This window comes from Aethalodelphis obliquidens, unplaced genomic scaffold, assembly GCF_003676395.1.
Source record: "Aethalodelphis obliquidens isolate GAN/ISIS:26980383/991018 unplaced genomic scaffold, ASM367639v1 scaffold7, whole genome shotgun sequence".
Classification (NCBI taxonomy): Eukaryota; Metazoa; Chordata; class Mammalia; order Artiodactyla; family Delphinidae; genus Aethalodelphis; species Aethalodelphis obliquidens.
This window is the reverse complement of record NW_020837951.1, coordinates 8622233-8647090: the sequence shown is the minus strand read 5'-3', so window position 1 is coordinate 8647090 and position 24858 is coordinate 8622233. Positions and strand designations below refer to the sequence as shown.

Genomic DNA, 24858 nt, shown 5'->3' with positions numbered 1-24858 from the left:
ACAAAACAATTTTTTGTTGAAAACAATAACTCCTAGGTAGAGGTTTCAGGGGTAAATTGTATGAGACCTGGAAGGATGTATGGGGAATAAGATGCGCAGCTATTTCTAGGAAGGGGATGGGCGTGGCGGGGCGCTGAGGAGGGTGTGCGGGCAGTTGAGCATCCTCGAAGGCGGAGACGACATCTGAGGGCTGCAGCGCAGGCCGAGCGAGGCCAGGGAGGATCTGGGCTGCAGCGGCTGCGCACTGGCGCGCCCAGCCGGTCGATTTGCGTGTCTCCGCCTCTGCGACGAGCTGGTTGGGGAGACTGGTCTGGCGCCGCGCGCCGATTGGCTGAGCGGCCCGCCGCTCAGACCCAGGAGAGGACGGTTCCTACTGCGGCTGGGCGCCGGCTCCGCTCCCTCGTCGGCCCGCGCTCCAGCTGCGCCCGGCCCTGGCCCGGCTTGGCCCGGCCCTGGCCTCCGAGCGAAGGCGCCGCTGCCGCCTGGGCCGCTCCCAGGGCCATGAGGAGGCGACGGCAGCCATTGCGGCCCGCGTCAAGGTGACCGGCCGGGACTGCGGCGGCGGCGGCGAGAGCGGGCGGTGAGAGGAGCGGCTGGCGGGGCGGGGCCCTGAGGGCCGGGCCGGAGGGAGCTGCAGGTGTGTGGGGCGGGACCCCGAGGGGTCCCTGGGCCGGCGAGGGGCCTCGGGGCGGGGGGGGGTGTAGGGATTGTGTCCGGCGGTCTCGGGCACGGGGACCGGGCCGGGGGCTTTAAGTGTGTGGTGGGAATGGGGGTTTTGGTATGGAGTACAGCGAGTGTGGGGGTGGAGGTGGGGAAAGGCCGCCGGTGCGGGGGGCGGGGCTGGAGGAGGCAGTTGGGAGGGGCCGGGGGGGCTGCAGGTGCGGGGGGCGGGGCCGGGTGGGACCACAGGTTTACCGGGGGAGGGGGCAGCGAGGTGAGGCCAAAGCGGGTGGAGAGACCGGACCTGAGGAAACCACAGGTGCAAGGGGCGGGGCTAGGGAGACCTGCAGCGGTGGGGGGCGGGGCCCCGAGTGGTTGCAGGTCCGGAAGCGGGGCCCCAGGTAAGAAGCGGGCAAAGGGTGAGTGGTCGCGGGAAAAGGGAAAGCCGCCCTCCCCACTGTCCAGGGAGTTTGAGTGGAAGCAGGAGCTTTGGGCTCTCTGAGGATTCTGGAGGCTTCGAGGTTGCGGCTGGGCCGGAAGGGGCGGCTAGGCCTGCCTGTGCGTCTCCTGGGTCGGACTTGGGTCTTAGCTGCCCTGGTTACTAGGCCGGCGGCTTCCCCCATGCCACGCCGTGCCCTTAAGTGGGGCGCCCCGTTTTTCAGTCTCGGGGGCTTTTCCTGTCTCCTAGATTGGTGGGGCTGTTGGCTTTCATCCCGTCAGCTGTTGAGAAATGTGTGTGCTGGCAGAGTAGTTAGTGTGAAGCTTGAAAGGTTCTGGCTTGCTGGCTCCTGGTACCAGATGTTGCTGCAAATCTTAACAGTGGTCGTCTCCAAAAGACTGAAATGGCAGCCTGGTGAGGGGGCAGAACAGGAGTGAGGGTTCAGAAGCTTTTACCTCTGTGTTACCTGGAGAGTCTTTCACCTCTCTGAGCTTTGTTTCTTCCTCTGCGAAGTGAGCATCCTGGTTCCTGCCTTGTGTGCCTCTCAGGGGCCTTGTGAGGATGGGATGGAACAGTGCCTACTGGGTACATCGTCGGGTAAAGTTGTGAGTCTGCTGCCTCTGTGCCGATGGGCAGATTGTGTTTGGAGACTGAGGGTCGAAAGAGGAGGGGATTTCTAATCGGTAGACCATTTTCCTGCTTGAGGTTGGGATGAGGTTTGTGGTGAGATGGTTACTGCTGCTCCCTGTGAGGCCTCTGAGGGAGCTGTGGCGGGGAGAATGGCAGATGGAAGCACAGGAACGTTTCATTGTTTGCTGACCTTTAGACCCCAACCCCAGTGAGGACTCTGAACTGGAGCATAAGGCTTAGACTCGAGCCTTATGGAATTTCCCCTCCCCACCCAAGTATGACACTGACTTTACCACATGCCTGAAGGAAGACACCCACAATAGGGGAATGCCAGAACTTTGTTAGGTTTCTACCGGGCAGAGAGAAGAAAGCGAGGTGATGGGGCTCCCTCCTGTTTGGAAGGGTGTCCCATACCCATACGTGTGACCTTTCATTGCGCAGTGCCTCTGCTCACTAGCAGTGTGACCAATTCCTGCTGCCTGTGTTTCAGGGACAGAAGAGAAGGCAGGAGGAGGCTTCTCCTGTACTGGCCTGCATTTTTCTTCACTTCAGATGCTGTGGGACTTTGGGGGACCAACTTCCATGGTGCTGGCCTCTCTCACTACCACCTGGTGTGGCGGTGACCCAGTGGCATCATGGGGATGGCATCTAAGGGATGGGTCCTTACTGGGGTCCGTGCTTGTGTGGCAGGCACCCAAAGGCTCTAAAAGCAGCACGTGTGAATTATCCCATTCTGTCCCAGCAGAAACGATGTAAATGTCTCTCAGAGATTGCTGCGCTCTGGATAACCGTCATGCTCTGTGGGTTAAAAGGAAAGCCCAAACTTGGTGGCAACAAGAGCTACAACATGTGTTGGGTAATGAGGGGACTGGCTTTGAGATTGGTGGTGTTGGAGTGACAGCATCCAGGGTTGAGAGAGAAACTTCGTTAATGGAAAATCTTGCCTCCAGGGCTCTCTGTGATATGGCTCCAGTCTACCTGATTTTCCTTTTCAGCATGGAGGGTCAGAGCTCTGGCTTGGAAGTCAGAGAGATACGTGTTTGAAGCCTTATACACCAGTTTCTTAGCTTCTCAGAGCTTTCATCTCCTTATTTGTAAAACAAGGATAATCATGTCCACCTTGAGAGGTTGTTATGAAGAATAAATTTGACAAGATCTGTGAAAGCACCTGGTATATTAGGCTGTCAGTGTTAGGGTATGTTTCTGCCCCTCCCTGACTGCCCATCTTTCAACACAACAAAACAGCATGTCGCATGTGAGGAGAGCAGGACAAGTAATTTTTTTTTTTTTTTTTTTTTTTTTTGAGGTACGCGGGCCTCTCACCGCTGTGGCCTCTCCCGTTGCGGAGCACAGGCTCCGGACACGCAGGCCCAGCGGCCATGGCTCACGGGCCCAGCCGCTCCGCGGCATGTGGGATCTTCCCGGACCGGGGCACGAACCCGTGTCCCCCGCATCGGCAGGCGGACTATCAACCACTGAGCCACCAGGGAAGCCCAGGACAAGTAATTTTGAGGCCTTCGCTTCTTATGTAACCTTGATCAGAGCCCTTCCCCTGTCCAGGCCTCAGTTTTCTTAGCTGAGTGAGGATGGTGTTAGAATACGTGAACATCAAGAGTGATCCTAGCTCTGGCCTTCTGATTGGCATGTTTTCCCGAAAGGCAGGAGGGAGGAAGCTAGTGACCTGTTGTTTAGCTCTTCTTTTAAAAATACCTGTTGAGGGCTTCCCTGGTGGCGCAGTGGTTGAGAATCTGCCTGCTAATGCAGGGAACACGGGTTCGAGCCCTGGTCTGGGAGGATCCCACATGCCGCGGAGCAACTAGGCCCATGAGCCACAACTACTGAGCCTGCGCGTCTGGAGCCTGTGCTCCATAACGAGAGGCCCGTGATAGTGAGAGGCCCGCGCACCGCGGTGAAGAGTGGCCCCCGCGTGCCACAACTAGAGAAAGCCCTCGCACAGAAACGAAGACCCAACACAGCAAAAATAAATAAATTAATTAATAAAAACTCCTACCCCCAACATCTTAAAAAAAACCCCAAGAAACCTGTTGAGCACTTTGCCTGGCACATAGTAGGTGCTCATTAAATACTTGTCGAAGGGACAGATGAAGGACTTTCAGAAGAAGGTGTGGCAGATTATCTCTGCTGCTTATATGTATGCCGTATCTGCACCTTCAAAGTGCATTTTATTTATTGCAGAAAAAAATGTTGCAACAACTTTATAGTGAAATTAGCGAACCTCAACATGAAAGACAAAAGTTGTTTTACAGTCCTATTTCACCACACATTAAGTTCACCCAGTTTTTCATAAACATACAAGCTTTTTTCATGGTTGCAGTCATATGTATGTGAGCATTTGGAAAAGGCCTGGCAATAAGGAGTTTCTTTAAATGGTGTTTTTGTCTTATTTTTTTTAAGAATTAAAAAAATCACACATGGATTTTTTAAAAAAAAGACAAGTAGTTCAAGGGGGACAAATTGTAAAGTGTCTTTCTTGCCTCAAGCTGCCAGTTCCCAGTCCTCTCCCTAGTGGCAACCACTGTTACCATTTTCTTGTTTTGTTATATATTTTTTCTCTTATACAAAGAATAGCATCCTATACGTACTCTTGCTCCTTTATTTATTTACTTGATCTATTTGGAAATTGTTCCAACATTGGAAAATGTTCCAGTTGGTACATACAATTCCTCCTTAATAGATGTTTTTGACTGATATCTTAAGCACAATTTTGTGTCTCCATGCTCCCCCACCCCACCATGATGTTTACTCAGTAATGGTTAGCAGTCATTGTTTAGAAGACTAACAAGAGATAGCCCTTGTTTTTCTCTAGAAAAGAAATGGCTTTGGTTCCAGTGAACAATAAACTAAAGGGCAATCCACGTATCTGGATGCAAGGCAGACACAGAAAGAGAAAGGAAAAGGGATTTGTTCACTAGTAATTGAAAACTGATTTTTCATTCAGCCCATGATTCAAAGTCCGGCTCTGTCACTTACTGGCTGTATGACTTGGGGCAATTTACCTAATCTTTCTGCGTTTCAGTTTCCTTATCTGTAAAATGGAAGGTGATGATAGGATCTGCCTTTTGGGGTTTTTGTGTAGAAGAAATGAGATCATGTATGCAAAGTACTTGCAGTAATAGGTCATAGTAGATGCTCAAGAAGGGGTAGCTGCTGTGTTATTAATAATCTAAACTAGACTCTTATTCTTTGTTAGCAGATATTTACTGGACAGCTGAGGGTGAGCCATGGAGAATGCCCAAAGTCCTTGCCCTCAAGGTGCTCACATACTGTGCAGAGAGACAGGCACACAAGTCACTGATGACAGAACAGGGCTCAGCAGTGGGGAGGTGAGCAGTATGGGGCTCAGGGAGGCAGGAAACAATGACTTTCCCTTGGTGGTTTGGGAATGGCTTCTCAGTTCAACTTTTCCCTTCTCTGTGAAATCTACTCAGTTCCTCTACAAGTGACCACTCCTGTCTGTGCTCCCTTGGCTTTCATTGTGTGTGTACCTTGATCGGTTCATGTGCCTCACTATTGCATGCATTATTCTATACCTGTCTTGTCCCTGCACAGGGAAAGTTTCCTGCTTTCTTTGCTTCTGAGTCTCCAGGGTAGGCTCTTGGTGGACATTGTGATGGACCTCTGCTCAGACAGGTCATGCTACCGAATGTTGGCAGACTCTTATTGATAGGTCTCTGGTGAATCCCAGACTCTGGACTCTATTGCTTCATTCCCCAAGTATTTGAGTGCTGACTGAGACACACATGTGCCATATACTAGTGGTAGGCTTTGGCTCTGAGTGGTGATACTTGTCCTACAAAGTCTTAGGGGTGGGAGAGGGAAGAATTATTTGCTCCAGGACAAGATGGGGAAACAGAAAGAAGGACAAGTCTGAAAATGAACTGCTCATACTTGCTGAAGCCCACCTCCCCCTTCCCCAGAAGTGTGGCTGCTGACCCTTCCCTTGAGGTGGACTTGCGGAGGAGCAGGCCTCAGGGAGCTGAGTAGATGGTCTGTAGATTCTGATCAGGGATGGGGAGAGTTGGTTGGGTTGGCTTCTGTGAGGGGCGTCCTGGGGCCACTTCCTTCCTGTGGGCATCCATCCACCAGCCTTGCTGCGCTCCTGCTTTGGGCCAAGCCCTCTGCTGAGTGCTGGGCATATGGAGATGAAGGATCTCCATCCTGCCCTTGGGGAGCGGATGGTTGGTGGAGGAGTCACGTGCAAACAGAATGTGACCAGGAGGGGATTGGCGGTGACAGAGGACCCCGAGTGAAGTGGCCAAGCAGATTCACACTCTGCAGCCAGATCTGGGTTCCAATTCTGGCTCCTCCACACAACCTCTGTGACCTTGGGCCAGTGTCTTCCCCACTCTTAGTCTCAGTTAACTGATTTGTAAAATGGGGATGGCAGGGTTACCTTACTGGGGGCTGTCATTGAAGATTCAGTGGAATAATGCTGTGGGCTGCTTAGCGTGGTGCCTGACGGGAAGCTGGTGCTTACAGAGTGCTCACTGTCTTTTTATTTATCCTTGGTGCTGGGGCAGCACCAGGAAGCACCTGTTTGGCTGTTTTCTCCAGGTTCTAGTGTAGACGGTGCCAGTTGGTGGTGAAGGTGATGGCCAAGGTATCTGAGAAACCAGCTCTGAAGTCACAGAGTGCTCAAGGAGTCCTTGGGACTTTCCTTACAGGCCCACAGGTGTTTCCTCCCCCGTTTTTGCATGAGCTCTTCTCACAGGTGGTTCCAGCCCAGCACCATCGCGAGCACCTTCTCTTTGACCCCCTGCACTGATCAGTTCCATGGCTTTTCCCCAAAGGGAGGCATGAGTCAGGCTTGTCTCGCCTGCACTTACTGAGGAGAGCAGAGACCATGAAGACGTGGAGAGGCACATTCTTCCCTGGTTTTTCTGCAGAGCTTTCAAATCCCTTGTGTTCTTCGAAGGAGATTTATCTCCTGAGCGTCAAAGAGGTGGACAGGGCAGCACTTACAGCAGACTCTGGAGTCAGGCCTATGTGGGTTTGTGTCCTGACCCTACTCACAAGCCCTTTGACTTTGGGCAGGTGACCATTCCTCTTTTCCTCATCAATACAGGAAGTGTGATGGTACTTACCTCCATCTGGTTCTTACCGGACTTCAAGGAGATGACGAGGAACAGGGCTTAGCATAGTGCTTGCACTTCATGAGCGTCCAGTCGGCGTGAGCTAGAATAATCTTCTCTTAACCCATTGTTAGAGGGCTGTCAGGATGCTTGTTTTTTTGCAGGGGATGTTAACTTATTGCCTATGGAAGTTATGTGAGTTATTGCACAAGGGATGTGTTAAAGCTCAGAGGTACTTGGTGGTGAGGGCTGGTGGGAGCACCCAGGGTGGCAGGCAGTACTCAGCCTGCACTGAGACTGTGCACGCAAGCCTTGACGCCCACAAAAGCAGTAGGTGCTGGTGAGGGGGAGGGTGGAGTCACCCCAAGCGTGGGCCTTGTCTCAGACCTGTCCAGGAACTGAAGGCTGGTTTCCCAAGTACTTTCTGTTTCACTGTTCTGTGATTCCATGTAAATAATGGGACTTTATTTTTTATTTCTTTGTATTTATTTTTTTTTACATCTTTATTGGAGTATGATTGCTTTACAATGGTATGTTAGTTTCTGCTTTATAACAAAGTGAATCAGTTATACATATACATATGTTCCCATATCTCTTCCGTCTTGCATCTCCCTCCCTCCCACCCTCCCTATCCCACCCCTCCAGGCGGTCACAAAGCACCGAGCTGATCTCCTGTGCTATGCGGCTGCTTCCCACTAGCTATCTACCTACACTATATACACTATATACACTACCTGGTAGTGTATGTATATATGTATATATGTGCTATGCGGCTGCTTCCCACTAGCTATCTACCTACACTATATACACTACCTGGTAGTGTATATATGTCCATGCCTCTCTCTCGCTTTGTCACAGCTTACCCTTCCCGCTCCCCATATCCTCAAGTCCAAATAATGGGACTTTAATATAAACTTATGCAACATTATACTTTCCCTCTTTAGGATTTAAATATTTTTATTATCAGATTTTATTTTAAGATTAAGACAGTTAACTTGAGTAATCAGAAGAAAGTGTAAATGTTTGGCCTCAACAGTTAATGGTTTCTTTGAAATCATCTTATTAGAGACAAAAGAAAGAGTAATGTAATTAAATTCGTATTTATTGGATACAGTAATTCTCACCCATTCTTGTATAAGCTTGATAAGTAGGTCAGGGGGAATCTGTGTTTTTGATACATTTCTGAGTAATTAAATATTTATGGAAAACAAGTTAATAAATTCAGGAGAATTTGCTGTGTCTCTTTTTGTGGCAATAAAGTCTGTTATGTAGAATTAGTGACTTTCACTATTTTAAGATATTTCTTATTTTGTGCCCTCCCTGTAGCTGTGTTTTTTTTTGTTTTTTCTCTCTAGGTACCATATCTCCAGCACTTTCAGGCCGCTGGCATTTAGGAGTGTTCCCACGGGGCTCCCACAACGCCCTGCTCTGGCGTGTAGCAGCCTCAGCTTCCTGTGACTCCCCCACCAGACTTTGCAGAGCCAAAGTCTGCATTTCTTCTTCCCACCGTATTCAGGGCCTAGCCCAGGGCTAGTACTCGGCAGCCAGAACGATCTGAGTGTGTTGTTCCCTCTGCTTAAATCCCTTCAGTAGCTTCTGGTTTCTCTTAGAAAAAACCCAAATCGTTTCCATGGCCCGCGGGTGTCACGACATGCTCTTCGGTGTAACTGGTGTAACTGTTGTCTTACGTCCAGCTCCCCAGTGCAGGGTGTGCAGTCCCGTCCCACCATGGACTGTGGCTTTGCTCACAGTCCTGTCCTCAGTGCCTGCCGTAGCATCTGGCACGTAGCAAGTAGTATATAAATGCTTGTTAAATGGACAAATGAAATAAAGGGTGAGTGCCCAGTGACTGATTTGAATCTATAAAATGAGAAGGTTGTTGGATCTGAGGTCCCTTCATTATAAAATATTTCAACACTTTACAAAGTCTCTGACACCTGTGTCTTTAGCCTCATAATGATTCTGCAGGGTAGGTGGGGCGGGCTTTGGTGTGTAGAGGAGAAAATGGAAGCTCAGAGAGGGTGGAGGAATTGCCCAAGATGGAGCTATGGGAGACGCAGAGGGCTCCTCAGGTGTCTTTTCTCACAGCCCGGGCTGCCTTGAGGTGTGGTTTCTGACACACATTGGAAGAATCACAGGTGAGATAGGGAAACAGGGATTCATGGACAAACGGTACTTGTAATAGTTTGTCTTGGCTTTAGTTGTTTTAATGTTACTGATAATTGAATTTGAGGAGTTGAGTGCAGTTTGGGGTGATGGGTTTAAGGTCTGCTTTCATTCTAGGGACCAGGAAACCCTGATCTTTCTTATAAATAGCGAAGGTACGGGATTGATGTATGTGCTGATTAGTTGATAACTAAGATTAGAATTTGTTCTTTCTGGGAAGCTTTTTGATAGGATTAGAAGTTACTTGCTGATTGATATGTAGCGTTACTTTGTTGTTTTCAAAAGGTGCTCGTTGCTTCAGTTAGCCTATTTCTCTAATTTGTCTCTGGGTATACCTGCCACAGGGCTCTTTTGCAGTGAGCATTGCTGTGGCCGTTGTGCTCATCAGTTGTAGTGTCAGTCTGATCTGAAGGTTAGAGATCGTTGAGTCCACTCTTCCTACTCTCCACATGAGGATGGGGACTTTGCCAGGGTTTCATACTCAGGCGTACTGATTCTCCACCTGTAAAACCCATCCATTTGTATGTTGCAGTTTCTCAGTAGCTGCCTGCAGGTCATGTAACGTTGCTCATAGACCATGTCCATGAAGAAGCATTTCTCTCTGATGAAAACCTCAGCTTCAGCGTCCCCTGTTGAATCTATAGTGTGACTGTGGGGAAGAGGAGCTAACACCTGACTTGGTGCCCAGCACCGGTATTTGGTGATGGTGGCTGGCTGAGAAAAGGCAGTGCCTCTTGTGGTCTGCTAGCAATATGCGTGTTGATCTTAGGGGGCTTCATCATGATGTTAGGGGGCTGAGAGATTATTGGAACCTATTTTTATCAATATAGCCAGTATACTTGTGGAACAGAGAGAGCAGCCTGGTATTATAGGAGGATCACTGGGTATGAAGCCAGAATGCCAAGTGTGTCACTTTGCTCTGACACCTGCTTTCCAAGTAAATAGGAATATCCCCAGTGTGTGTGCATCCTTTCGTTAGTGGGAAAGCCCCAGTTTTTTTTTTTTTTTTTTTTTTTTTGGCGGTACACAGGCCTCTCACTGTTGTGGCCTCTCCGTTGAGGAGCACAGGCTCCGGACGCGCAGGCTCAGCGGCCATGGCTCCGGGCCCAGCCGCTCCGCGGCATGTGGGATCTTTCCGGACCGAGGCACAAACCCGTGTCCCCTACATCGGCAGGCGGACTCTCAACCACTGCGCCACCAGGGAAGCCCTGAAAGCCCCAGTTTTAAGATCTGAGGTTGCTTTCCGAGGGTTGCATCAGAGTAAAGAGAGCTCGATGTTATTAAACTATTGTACCAGTCACGAAAGGCAGCCTTATTCCTTGTTCTTCCCTGTCTTCCAGACCTGCCTGCCTGCCAGTCCATCTGTCCATCTGCTGTCCATCCATCCATCTACCCACCCACCCTCGCATCCATCCAGTCCTTGTTCAGGGCCTGCTGAGTGCTAGCACTGTGCCGAGTGTGGGGCTGCAGTAGAGGAAAAAGACAAGTCTGGTCCTTGCTGTCTTTTGGCTCACAGTCTAGTAGTGAAGTTAAGTAAGTATAAAAATAAGTACAAAAACCGTAACAAATAAGTGTACGAAAGATTAATTACAGCACTGACAATGGCTGTAAAAGAAGAGTACAAGGTGCTCAGAGGCCATAAAGCAGTTGGGAGGTCAGAGACAGCTTCCCAGAGGAAAGAGGAGTTGGAGCTAGCAAGGTGAAGAGGTGGCGACTGCATGTGTCGTGATCCCAGTTGGGGCAAGGGTGTGATGAATTCACGAAGTCACACAGCCGGGGTGGTCAGAGCCCTGAGCGTGAGGGGACTCTGCAGTGCTCACGGCCCAGTGGTCAGGGCATTGCTTTCTTGACCTGTGCTGGAGACGCCTGACAGAGTCTGTCGTTGCTGACTCTTCTTTTTCAGAACTCCCATCTATCACCAAAAGCATCTGTAACTGAAACATTACCTGCCATGGTTTCCCAGATAGCAGTTGGCCTTGTTTTTATTGCTTTAAAGATTGGTTGCTTCCTTTGCTTCTTGAGGGGGTGGAAGAACACCTTGATCTCATTAGTGGTTTCACTCATGAAGTAAACACTTACTGAGCATGTAACTGGGCCTGACACTGCAGTCCTTGCCCTCAGGAGCCCACCAGCCGACAGATGGGAGTAAATAAATGACGATGGTGCTGTGTTGGGGCTGGTAAGTAGTGGAAATGGAAGCTCATGGCACCAAGTCAGACTCACAGGATCTCAAAAATAGATGTTCTGTGTCCCAGGTGCAGGGGAACACAGGCAGAGGAAACAGATAACAGGGGTCCAGAAGCAGGAGAGACCATGCTGTGGCTAAGGTGTGGTGAGCTGTGTGGAGTTGCAGGAAACAGGTCAGAAAGGTGGTTTGGGGTCAGTCCTCAGAGGGACTCGCTAGCAGTGCTTAGGAGTTCGGATGTTATTCTGTGGCCGGTGGAGATTTGTTCCAGAGTTATAGGAGGAGAGAGACCCCTTCAGTTATACTCCTGGTGTGGAGGATGGGTGGTATGGGAGGAGACTGGCATTTGGGAGATGGGTGAGGGAGCCATAGGGATGGAGAGGAGAAGGTGGGTTTGAGAGACACCAAGGTAGAGGCCTCTCTCTTTGGAGATTTAGTGGATGGGAGGGAGGGTGGGCAGTGCCAGGGTTTCTCACTTAGTGATGTGAAGTGCTGGACAGTCACAGGATAAGGAACGTGAGAGGAGTGTTGAGTTGGGAGGGGAAGTTGTGAGTTTGGTTTTGGCCATTTTGAGTTTGGGACACCTGTGGGACAGCACCCGGCAGCTGGCCTGCTAGCCTGGAGCTCAGAGAGAGGTCTGAGCCAGAGCAGAATCCTCTGTGGTGTTTGTGGGAGAGAGGCTGGTCATCTGTGTGTCGAAGGGTTTTCACAGGTGGTTCTGATGCCCCACTGGTCTGGAGAGAGAGCCTTGGCCCTTGGGGAGGTGGGAGTTACTCAGTAAGGGTATGTGTAGGGAGCAGAGGGTCCTGGCTGGACTGCTGGGGGAGCCAGCATGTGGGGCGGGGCACAGTGGGAGAGTTGGGGAAGGAGCAGAGGGGTGGTCAGTGAGGAAGGAGCGACCTAAGAAGGTGATGCTATGGGAATTGGTGGGGTGGGATCCCCTCCAGCTCTCTTCCCGCAGGCCTCTGACCCTGTCCCCCGGAAGCTGAGTGCTCTGGTGCCACCCCTGATCCCCTTATTTTCCCTAACAGCGGAGCCATTCCCACATGAGAGAGGTCATTTTAATGACCTTTGCTTCCGTGTGTGAAAGACTCTGCAGAGGAGGCTCTGCATCCATTAAACCCTTCAGTCTCTCTCAGAACCTTCTTGAGAAATCCACCCCTGCCTTCTTTTGCTGGCCCTTCGGACTGAAATCTCTGGCTCCTGAAGCAGGAAAGTTGGGGCCCCATCTGGCATTCTGGGGTTCAGGGTGGGTCTGCAACCTCAGTGGGAAGGGGATGTGTCTAGATCCCAGGAAAGGCAGCTACCAGACATGTGGGAGGAAGTTCTGAAGGTGAGAAACCACTGGGCCTGGACCAATGTGGTGTGGGAGCCCTGTAACTTGGGAGTGCATCCTTGGTCCTCCATGTGTCCTGAGCTTGGATAACAGGGAAGAACCTGCTGTAGAATTTCCAGAACTTACAAGTAAGGTCTTAGAGTTATAAGAGTACCTGAGATCTACTCAGACGGCTGGTGGAGGGAGGGTCCCAAGTTGCCAAAGTGGAGTTCCATCCCCCTGGTAGGACAGAATGCCTCAGATCAGCTGACAGAACCTGGGGAAGAGCCTTTAATCTGAGAGAGCCAGTGGGAGACTGATCTATGATCCAACATGTCTATTGTAAGTATCACCCTGAACCCAAAGACCTAGGAGTGTAGGACGGAGGCAGAGACCCGCTTACCACTGACCCTGGTGCTGAAAGCCACAGCTGAAGAGTAGTGAGACAGGATCAGGCATACCTGGAGGGAAGTAGCTGTCCTTAATACCAGGGCCAACCATCCTGGTATAAAGCCGTTTGTTTCTCAGGAAAGGAAGAAGAAAAGGGATTAATGTTTGTTTAGTTGAGAAACCCCAATGCTTAGTCGAAGAGAAGGGAATAGATGGACAGATGGGAGGGCATGTACCTTACAGAACATAACATGTTCAGCTCTGTGGGATGGAACATAAAGAAATGGTTGAGAATAGGGGGTCAGACTGAGCTGGGTTCAAATCCCGCCTTTGCCCAAGGGCTTGCTGCCATAGCCAGGGAGGATACTCTTATCGACTGTGTGTCCTTGGATAAGTTATCTGACTTCTTTGGGCCTCAGTTTTCTCACTTGAAACAATACCCAGTGATAACAATACCCATCTTAGAGAATTATTGTAAGGACCAAGTGGTATATTCCTATGGGTAAGGTGCTTACCAAAGTATCTGTCACAGAGTATTGCTTCAGTAAATGACAGTAGTAATAGTGATGATGATGGTACCATCATCAGCTGAGGACCTCTGCAGATATCTCCACTGGACTAAACCCCACCCATATAGCAAGTGTGTGAAATAAAGAACTTCAGCAATAACAGGGTCAGCTCTGTGACCCTCACCTACGGGCAGGAGCACTGAGAGGATAAGGATGACAGTGGAGCATCACAGGAAAGTTTACATGATGGAAGATGAAAAAGCCCCAGGCCCAGGAACCTTGGTCAGGGGAGTGTTATTGGCTGTGAAGAAGCGAGGCAAGAAGATTCTGGATCAACAGCTGGAGGTGATGAGGACAAAGTAGCACATTAGCCTTAGTCTTTAGTGATGGTAGAGATTGTCACCACCTCTTTCACCTCCCTCAGTGTTTGGTGGGCACTGGGGCACGAGAGCTTATTTACCTAAGGTCTGTTCGCCAACTCCACAAAGTCTCATTTTTATGAATAGGCTTATTACAGAGTAGCCTCATATTAAATGTTTTGAATAGATAGGATGAAAATCAATGAGTCAATCAATCAATTTCTGGCTCTTTCCAGGGAAGTCTAAACATAGTAATAGTGACAATACTATATCTCCAAATATTGGTAAAGATTTAATGCAATTCCAATGATACATTTTATAAAACTTGATAAAATAGCGATCTTCATCTGGAAAAATAAATTGGTAAAAAAAATTTTAAGGCAGTGAAATGGCCTCATTCTTCCAGATTCTGTTTGTTTCAGCGAATGTTTGAGTTGCCTGCTCTGTGTAAAAACAGCACTTGCCCCTTTGTTGGGGGAATATAAAAATGGATATCTGTTGTGATACATACTCTCATGTAACCTTCTAGCATTCTCTTTATGAGGGAGCCATTTCTGTAGGTTAGGGTATGAATGACAGAGAACTCAAAATAATGAAGACATAAATAAGATTGAAGTTTCTGTCTTATGTGTGAGAAGTCAGGAGGGTAATCAGCTCAGAGTATTGAGCCTACATGGTCAGAGACCCAGGTTCCTTCTGTCTTGTTCCATCGTGAGGTGATCTTGGGGATGGCTTCTAAGACCAAGGTCACTTTATGGCCTGAAATGGCTGCTGGAACTCTGGCTTTTGCATCTACGTTGCAGACTTTGAGGGCCACTTTACAGCAATTGCACATGACACTTCTTGCATCCCATCGGCCTTCTCTTGGTCTTATGGCCACACATGGCAGTAAGGGAAGCTGGGAAATGTAACCTGTATTCAGGGAAACCATATGTCCATCTAAAAACCAGAAGTTCTGTTACTGAAGAAGAAGAGGAGGATGGATATTGGGGACCAGCCTCACCATTACTGGCCCAATTTAACAGATGTGGAGCCTACAAATGGTTGAGCCTCCAAAACTTACTATAAGGCAATAATTTATTAATCCCACATGGCGCCTGGGTAAAAGCAGGAAAACAGATGAATGGAAAAGAAGTCAGTTCATTGGTAACTTACCCAGGAGCTAAATTCATGAGATATCAGGAGTTACACAGAAGCACGGGAAGGAATAATTGTTATGTTGGGGCATTTGGATTTCAATGCTGAAAAGAATTGATAAGCTTAACCACTACTGCAGTGGATTCTAGGTGAGTTTGAGGTAAAGGACAAAAAAAATGGAGTTAAAGGTGGGAAGATGTATATTGAATTCCGTAGTAAGATCTAGGAGAGACAGGTTACTGAATCAGGTAGTAGGGGGAATTAGGAGGGAGAACTTTCTTGTCTACTTGGTATCTTTTGGTATGTATAACTCCTGAGTCAGACAAAGGACTTTATTACCAGCATAAGCATCAGTGTGTGTCAGTTCCCCTTCCCCCAAGTCCCATGGAGGTGACACTGTGGGTCCAGATGGATGCTTTGCCTTGTGTCACACCTGAGAGACACAAGCCTGGGGAACCTGCTGCTTTATGGCAGGCAGTGAGCAAGGCCGCCCTTTGTCCCTGAGGGAGACATTGTCGCATCTCTCGAGGTTGCTCTCTGCAACACAACCCTGTGAAATGGCCTAGGTAAAGGGTGATCAGGACCTTGCATTCTTGGCAGTTCCCACAAGACAGGTTGGAGTGCCAGAGACCGCGGAGGACTGAGTCTCCCAACAGGTGTTGTCAGGATCAAATGGGACGATGCATGGAGACGCGTGTGCAATGGGAAGCTCTCAGTCAACGCTACCCTGTAGAATGGCTGTGGGCTGCGGAAAGGCAGGCCCAGCCATGGCTCAGGCAGCTGGCAGTCTTTCCACCTGGTGTGCCGTGTTTAGACAAGACTGAAGGTGCAGTGGGGAGGCGGAATGGGAGAGAAAGGCTACTCTCAGTTCCTTGTGTTTAGCTTTTGCCTCTTGTACACATTTCATACCCAGCACATCCCTGGGGCATGTACTCTGCTAGCTCTTGTAAATTATTTATAATTCTCTTTTTTCTTATGTATAATCAAATGAAGTCTGTTTCTTGAGCTTAATATTTGTGGTTTTCTTAATTAAAAATTGAGTACAGCGAGTCTTTCTTAAGAAATAGGGTCTTTTTTGTTTATACGTATATTTAGCAAAATCCTTGACAATTGGTTCCAAACTAATGAAATTTTAAACCTAGGTGATGTATAAAAGTATTACAAAAATGTGGAGCTAAAAGCCATTTGAAGATTAGCTCGACTTCCTAGTTTTATACAGGAGGAAATAGGCAAAAGAAGTGAAGACGTTAACTAAAGAGTGGTCACCGTTGATGAGTGATGGAGATGGTGTTGGACCTTAGCTTTGAATCCACCAGGGTGAACGGAGAGGGGACCAAGGGGAGCCCATCTGCACTATTTTTGGATAAATGTCAGGCCAGGTCTCATCTGTCCTCATTCAAGAATGAACGAATAGACAAATTAAACTAGAGAGGACCCACTGAAAAGATCCAGCAGTATAAAGGGAAATAAACAAGGGTGCAAAAGATAGAGAAGATCAGGCTTTGGGAAAGAAGTTTCCAAACTTTTACTCAGTAAACTGAAGTACATTTCAAACATCATCTTCTTTGTCCTCTAAGAGAAGTTATAGGTGCTATGAAAGACGAAATGATGAGTCAACAGACTGAGGTGAAGCAGGAGCTTGTGGACTTAAAGAACGTGGGGCAATAAATCACACATGCCAGCACTGAAATTAGTGGCACTGCAGAAATTCAAGGGGTCAGGAGGAGGACAAACTGCCAATTTCACAAGGGACAGGAAAGCAACAGAGGAGACCGCAGACGTGGATGATGGACCAGACTGGAGACCAGAGCAAATCCTCAATTTTCCCGAACCGAAGAAGGACCTGAATCCGTAAATTATAAGGGCTCATCATGAACCAGGCAAAAGTAACAAAATTATCTAACACTTCACATATCCAGGTGAAGTTTTTTTGTTTTTTGTTTTTGTTTTAATTTCAAGGATAGTGAGAGGATACCATTAGCATTCTGGTAGAAGCAACCTTTAAATCCAAGAAAAAAAAACTAAGCTAGGCTCAGGCTTGTCTGCAGCACAGGTGCCAGAGGCAGTGGAGCAGTCCTCATCGAGTTTTGAGGGAAGGGTTGTGACCCAAGAATTTCATACTCAGCCAAGTTTTATTTCACATTTGATGGCAACAGAAATTCATTTCAGTCTTACAAGGACACATCTTGAGTGTAGCTTTTGCCACACCCACGCACCATTCCTGGGGGGAAAAAATCACTGGAAGCCATGCTCCAGTAACGGAGAGATGAGTCAAAATGAAAGCCCATGAATGGACAAGTCAGAGTAGGAAAGGATTGGCAGTCAGAGTGGAACCATTCAAATATAAAGTTATTTCTAAATGATTGTGATTATGATTATAAAATAGAATACAAATAAATTGATTATTAAAAGAAGATATAACATTAAACCTTAATTAACAGAAAAAGCAGGAATAAAATTCCTGCTGAAACCAGAGATCATGCATATGAACACAGTCTGTACTCTAAAGAACTGTACAAATGTGAGGGATGGAAAGATCTCCAGACTTCTTATATATATGTCTGTTTCAAAGTTGGGTTGATACACCCTTTTATTCTTTCTTTCCTGTCATGAGTCAGGTGTTGGGATTGGCATAGTCCATAAGCACGTTCTTTTTATCAGTGCGTTAGCCTCTTGTTGGGGTGTTTATGTTGGAAATAGTATTTCATTGCAAGTAGACACAGTATGCTATTCGGAGTCAGAAGACCTGGGTTCCTGCTCTGATTCACCTTAGTTTTGTGAGCTTGAAAGAAGCACTGATTTCAATCGCCTTTAAAAGTGATCGTAATACTTACTTTGTGATATCTTACTGACCAGCATGGCTAAAATGAAAAATATATATATATACTGTATCAAGTGCTGGCCAAGGTGCCGAGCAGCCAGAATGCTCATACCCTGCTGGGAGGAGTGTGAATTGGTTCAGCCACTTGGGAAAACTGTTTGGCATCATCTACCCAAACTGAACACGTACTCACCTTAGGACCCAGCAGTTCTGCTCTTGGGCATCAACCCAACAGGAAGGCATGCAAATGTGTTACCAAGTGGCATCGCTCAAGAGTGTTATAGCAGCACCACCTGTGATAGCCCAGACTGGAAACAATGCCAGTGTCCATCAGCAGCAGAGTGGACAGATGCAGGGTCAACTCCCACAGTGGGAAACTGATCAGTATGAGTTCGTGAACAACCATGAAAAATGAAAAATCGGGATGAATTTCACAGACATAATGTTCATTCAGGCACAAAAGGTTGTGTACTGTATGGCTCCATTCGTATAAAGTTTAAACGGACAGAAGTAATCTCTGCTGTTAGAAAGCAGAGTGGTGACCACCCTTGGGAGGCAGGTAAAGATCGAAGGAGGTGCGGTGGGTGGTGGGGGGCTCATGATGTTCCTCCATCTGGGTGCTGTTACACGGGTATGTTCACTTTGCGGGAATCCTTTGACCTGTGCGCTGGTACTGTATTATTGTATGCATTCTTCTGCACTTATGCTGTACTTCCATGTAAAGTTTATTTAAAACTCTGTCAAAGGAAGCATAGCAGTCACATTGCTTTCACTGAAATTATTATTAATAATGAGAAGGAAAGTTTTTTGTATTATAGAATAAAATAATTTAACATATTTCATCTTTATCTCTTCAATTGTTTGCATTTGTTTTGTAACGTATAGAACGTGTCGGTACTTTAGAACATATATTTAATTTACGAATAAACATATGTATGTTAGAGGTGCTTGCTTAATGTTTTTTCAGCTGTTGGGAGTGAAGGATCTGAAAGTTTGATGAGCTGTGACTCAAGGTCGCAACAAAAGGGGGCAGCCCAAGCCGGGCCTGGCTGCGGGAAGCAGGTGGCGAGTGAGGGCCTCAGTCAGTTCGGTCGGCGGCCTGTGTTTGGGTTGGTTTCTTGCTGCTGGAGTGCGAAGTGTGTGCCAGGGGAGGGTGGAGAGGGAGGCAGGGCCTGGCCTTTTAGCGCCTTGGGTTCCTGTGGGGAGGGGCTGCGAGGCAGCTCTGGAAGCGGGTGAGCAGAAGAAAGGAGCCAGCAGAGGTGGCCAGAGAGGCTGAGGAGACAGGAGGAGGAGAAGCACGAGGTCATTGTTTGAGGCTGCTGATGAGTTTCCAGAAAGAGGGACTGGTGAGCCGTGTTGGAGGCTACCGAGAGCTCGGCCACTAGCCTGAGCCTCAGCCGTTAGGCGGTCCTGCTGACCCGAAGTCGGGAGGGGTGTTGCCGTGGGTGGTGGGGAGGAAGCAGCCTGGAGTTCAAGGGCCGAAGCTCTTTGGAAGACTGGGAGAACTGCGGACGTTCTCAGGCCGAGAGAGTGGAGGAGACTGAGGTGCGAGGGGGGTGCCGGCCCTGGGTCTCTGGTGGACGCCTCTTCCTCAGAGGTGGGAGTGGGGGGTCAGGAGAAGACGCGGAAACATTTAGGTTAAAGGAAGGACCCGAAGGAGCCGAAGGCAACTTTCCGCAGTGAAGGAGGTCATGAAGCCGCCCACCTGGCGGTGGGGGGCGGAGGGAGGGGGCGCTTTGGAGGAAGGAAAACAAACCAGCCCCTGGGCCCTCTGCAGGCGCCGGGTGCAGGATGCTTGTCTGTGCCAGTGGGCAGCTGAGAGGCTGCCCCCGTGCTGGGCGGGCTGGGCATTGCCTCCCTGGCATGCACTCTGAGGCAGGGGTCCCCAGGTGGACCCTCCCATGCTTACCACAGCATGTATCCAAAGCATGGTGGGAAAGGAGAATAGTGACCGAAGAAGTTGAAGTTAATTCCGGTGATTTTAGGACAGGCTCTGCTACCTGATAGGCTAATGATATCACATATTGATCTATGGGGAAGGTTTTTGACATTTCAAAGAACAGATTCAAATCAGATCTTCTAGCACTATAGTTGGTTTGACCTTGCTGAGCCTTGAGAAACAAGTCTTACCGTCTGGAACATCGTGTAAATGGAATTATCCCCCCTACTTTTTATAGCGGCTACTGTTTGGAAAGAGACGTGCTGGGATGGTTTATCCTATTGGCCTGGGATTATGAAGCCCAATATGTGTTCCTGGTAAGTGGATTCACTGACCCTAGTGACCTGTGCCCTCTTGAGCAGAGAGCCAGGCTGTGGCACCCAGAGGTGCAGCTGGTACGGGTGAGCCGGGTCCTGTTGCAGTCAGAGGAACCTGCTGTCAGCAAGTCTGCAGGGTCGAGGAGGGCACAGGGGCTTTCGGGACATCAGGCATCCTCAGTGAGCCACACGCACAGGGTGTTTTAGGGGCTTCTTCTCGCCAGATGAATTAAGCTCTGGGGTTTTCACCACTGGTTCTTGTATCAAGGGTTTTTTCCTTTCTTTCTCTGCCTCCTCCTCGTGCAAGACCACTTGTTGCCACCCTGTTTTGCTGTCATCCTTTTGCTCCTGTTGCTCAGAAGACAAACATTCTGTATCGGCCTCCTAGCAGTTGGGGTGACTTGGGCAACCTCCTTTCTCTCAAGCTCAGTCAGGTCCTTATACCTCCCCACAAGCCCCTCCCCTGTCTCAGTTCAGCTCCCCTCCTCACTTTTGGCTGTCCTTGCTTCAGACCCTTCATCAGAGAGGACCGGCTCATTGTGTGAGTTGCGCTTGGCCCTGGGAGGATGGGTGAAGGAATATGAAGATACAAGGAATCTTATAAGATTCAAGGAATAAGACTTGATCATCGTCTTCAAGAGACTCTATAATCTACTTGTCAACCCCCTGCCTCCCTCTCCCCTCCCCCCCCACACCCCCAATTCTTGTTCCCTGAGATTCTGCCCACCCCATCCGGCACCTCTTCCAAGAATGCTTTTCTGCACTCCCCAACTCACTGGAGCTCTCCTCCTTTTAAACTGTCCTGACACTTGTTTCAACCCCCTTTCATGGCCCTGGCCACGATCCGCATTGCATTGTGCTTTTTTGATGTCCCCTGTACTTCCTGCCTTAGCTCCTTGACTAGACTTCAAGCCCTCTTAAGGCAGGGGTTGTGTCTTCCTCATTATTGTATTCTGTGCAGTGCCTTGCTCAATGCCTTATACGTAGTAGGTGCTCCATAAATTTTACTAAACTGGGACCAACATGGACTCTCTCCTGGCTCCCAGCATCCATCCCCTTTGCAGCCATGGTCCTCAAGTCTTGAGACACCGTAAGATAATAGGGGAAGAGGCAGCGAGTATTTGCCTAGAAGAATCCTAGGAGATTTTATTCAGGTAGGAGCAGTCACAAAAATGCTAAAAGCTGAAATATTACAATATTTTTCAGATTCTTCTAGTAGCCTTACCCTTCTGTCAACCTATTTTCACAAAGAGGCAGAAGGTAAAGTTTCTGATGCTTTCCTGCCAGGGCCCCAGTCTTCCTTCCTTGATATTGCATGATTAACTACAAGTAATTCATATAGTGCTTAGAAGAAGCAAGTTCCCTGAAACTTACGTATCAGAGGGATTGGTTCCCCTTAGGAGGATGCTGGAAATAACTCTTGGTTTAAAGGTAAGAGCATATGAGAAAACTGAGACTCAGAGATAAGTAATTTCCCTGTGATCACACAGCAAATAAGTGTCAGAGTTGATATTTGACTCTAGGTCAATCTAGTTCTAGAAATGCAGTTCCCCTCCTCTGTCTGTGCTTTTGAGGCTGCTTAGAACTGGATTCCATGAGAGGGGCTGCAGCTGCCCACTTGCTTCCTATGCCCTCTGAGGGACTGCCCGATCTTGCCAATCCCAGGGGATCTGGGCAGAATTGCTCCCTGTCCATGAAGCTGGGAGAGGACTGCCTCTCCCCCATCATCACTAGGGGACCAAAGAGCAGAGGGTCTCCTCCCCACTTCTCAGCAGGAAGATCACAGTTTGCCACCTCATTTCACTTGGGTCCCCTTGAACAGAGGCTGTCAGGTCGTACAGGGCCTCAGGCTTGTCACTGCCACAGAAGCTCGAGTGGTCTGCCATGAACAGGGGCTGTGTGAACCTGCACCCTTCAGCAGGCAAAGACACATGACGGCTTTTTGGGATCTTAGCTGGAGAAAGAGGGAAGCCAGGCTTCACACTTGGAGCAGTGGTTCCTTTGAGGCAGGATGGAAGGAGAGGATGTGTAAGAACTTTACAAGGAGAGAGCTCCTAGGGGGACGCATTTAAAGGGTACCAGAGGCTTGCTGGAACTAAAACACATGGCTTTTGAATTTAAAAATCAATTTAAGAACTGAAATTGGTGGTTTGGAAGGTCAAGTAGAAGAAATGCCTCACAACCCAGAACAATAATAAAAAGAAATGGAAATAATGAATTAAAATGTGAGACACTGTCCATGAGGGAAGGCCTTGGAGACCTTATCCAGGGGACCTGCCATGGAGTCATGGGAGTTCCAGAAGGAGAAAAAGGAATAGATGGAGGAGTAATAGGAAAACAATAAAAGAAAATGTCACTGAATTGAAGACAGATTTGATTCTTCAGATTAAATGGATCCATTCATCCCCCGCAAAGCCCAACACTTAGACCTACTTTCTAGTAAAATTCCTAAACTCCAAGAAGAAAGAGAAAAATCTTAAAGTTTTGTAGGAAGAAAGAACAAGCTGTTTTCAAAGGAGAGAGAATTAGGCTCTCATTGGCCCTTCCATATGCAGCCCTGGAGGCCGGAAGACGGTGGTCCGGGGTCTCCAGACTGTTGGAGAGAGGGGGCCACAACCCTCGCTGAACCAGCCGAGATGTCACTCCTGGTCATTGTGAAAGAAAGACATTGCACATGCGTGAGGACATAAAGCATATGTCATCTGGTAGGTGTGCCTGAGGAAAACGCCCATTGAAGTTCTCTGACCAAAGGACAGTTAGAGCAGAGATTCTGGGGTGGGGGACATGGAGAGTGCAGGAAGCAGTGAGCTGTGGTGCACCCTTTAGTGCACAGAGATTAATCTCATTGGATATAGCTACTGTGAGTTAGAATTTTTATTGTGTGTTATTAAGAACTTTTAAAATAGAGGAGAACTGTATGGGAAAACATAACAGGCTGAAAATAAAAATTCTAAACCATCTCTGTAAAACCCAAGGCTTTGGGAGAAAGAATGGGAGAGTGGGAAAATGAGTGTTCCACTTTTAAGAGACTTAAATAAACATAGGGCAAATAAAACATAAAGGCATTGTTATTTATGTGTATTACAAAAAAGAGAAATAAAGGTTCAATTTTGACTTTTGGGAATCAGAAGGTGTATTGGTTAGGAATAGATTTTGTTGCATGTAGTGGATAACCCCAGAATAACAATGGCTTAAACATATAAGGGTTTATATCATTTCATGAAAAAGTAAAGAGGTTGGTGTGGTGGAATCTAAGTCATCACAGAGCCGCCAGGTTCTATATCTCGCTGCTCTTCCAGCCATAGCAGATTGCCGCCTGACTCAAGATGGCTGCTTGAGCTCCAGTCGTCACATCTGCATTCCAGAAGCCAGAAGGAGAAAGGGGAGAAGAAGGGTGTACACTTTCCCTTTCAGATATTTCTCAGAAGTCTCACACAGCACTAACATTTACATCTCACCGAGTGGAGCTTAGCCACACTGAGCAGCAAGGGAGCATGGAGTGTGCTTAGTTAAAACTAGTTTTCTTGCTGAAGAAGAAAAGGAGAAAGAAAGAAGTTGGAAATCTCTGCCTCAAAAGATCATCACTAGCAGAATGCAAATAAAAACAATAGTTTTCTTTTGTACCTTTTTAAGTGGCAAAATGTTACAAAGATTGATAAAATCCAATGTTAGCAAGTGATTGGGGGAAATGAGTGCTCCCTTACATTGCTGTTGGGAGTATGAATTGTTCTAACTTTGGGGGAATATAATTGAAAATATTTAATGAGTATTAAATATCCATATCTGTCAACCCAGCAGCAATTCATGCAGAAATAAAGCACCAATGCAAAAAGCAGTACAAAGCTGTTTTCTGCGCCACTGTTTGTAGTGGCAAAAAAGTGGAAGGAATGGGAGCCCCCATCAGCCATGTATTAGGCAGTTATTAAAAAGGATCCAGCTCTCTCTACCTTGACATGAGGGAAGCCCATGACACATTGTTAGGTTTAAAAAACAAATTGCAGAATAATGTCTCCAGCAGTGGTTGCAGACTGGTGGCCAGTAATAGTGTGTGCCAGGCGAGTGCTAAGTGCTTTACATTAGTTCACTTTGTAAGTTCGCTTCTCACAGTGAACTTACAAAGAAGGTACTGTTGGATTGCCTCTTTTCAGAGGAGGAATTTGAAGCACAGAGACTAAGTGACTTTCTTAACGGTGACCTAGCCAATAGACACTGGGCCCAGGATGTTACCAGGTCTCCATAATCTGAGCTCTTACTAACTCTGCTACTCTACCCAAGGAGCACTGTCCAGTCTCTCTCTCAGATACCTTGTATGGCCAGTTCAGTGCTTTCCAAATGTTCAAAATGGAAAGCTTTAAGTGGCGTAGTTGGCCACAGGTCCCATCTGTCCTTATTTTGTTACACCTGTAGCTTCGCCATGACATGATCTGCTGGACCCCCCAGGCGTTTGAGGGTACGACCTTGGGTTCTGGTCTAGTCCCACTTGTTTACAGGTATTTATGTTGCTTGGCACAAAGGCTTGGAGGAGTGTACTCCTGGCTGCCCACTGTGATTGCCTTAGGTGGGTGGAAGGGGGTCGGCATTGGGGGAGGGTGGTTTCATGGCTTTTTATTTGTACACCCCTCTTAGGTTTGGCTTATAGCAATAAAGATACGTTGCTTTTGTAGTTTAAATAGGAAGTCTGATAAAGTATAATTTAGAATGATGAAATATCAAGAAACAACCCAGATAAATTGCTACACCTTCCTTTTTGTCATTTGTTTCTTTTGAGATTGCCTTTATAAACGTCTGTAAGCAAGGAGACTTGAGTTTTCTTTTCTATAAGACGATGTTTTGGGAATTCCCTGGCAGTCCAGTGGTTAAGACTCCATGCTTCCTCTGCCGGGGGCCCAGGTTTGATC

At 48.0% G+C, this 24858-nt stretch overlaps 1 protein-coding gene across 12 annotated transcripts in view; it reads left to right on the top strand.

Annotated features, from left to right (window-relative positions):
* Nucleotides 1–341: 341 nt before the first annotated feature.
* The window catches only part of RALGPS1 (Ral GEF with PH domain and SH3 binding motif 1), a 287901-nt gene continuing 263384 nt past the window's right edge, over nucleotides 342–24858 (top strand). For 9 of the 12 annotated variants that reach the window (XM_027104827.1, XM_027104826.1, XM_027104825.1 and 6 more), the window contains exons 1-3: nucleotides 377–580; nucleotides 10329–10521; nucleotides 19882–19960. The gene's annotated coding sequence lies outside the window, so the exon portion shown is untranslated. Of the gene's footprint in view, nucleotides 581–10328; nucleotides 10522–19881; nucleotides 19961–24858 lie in introns of all 12 variants that reach the window. The other 3 variants (XM_027104830.1, XM_027104819.1, XM_027104820.1) reach the window with 3 other exon arrangements.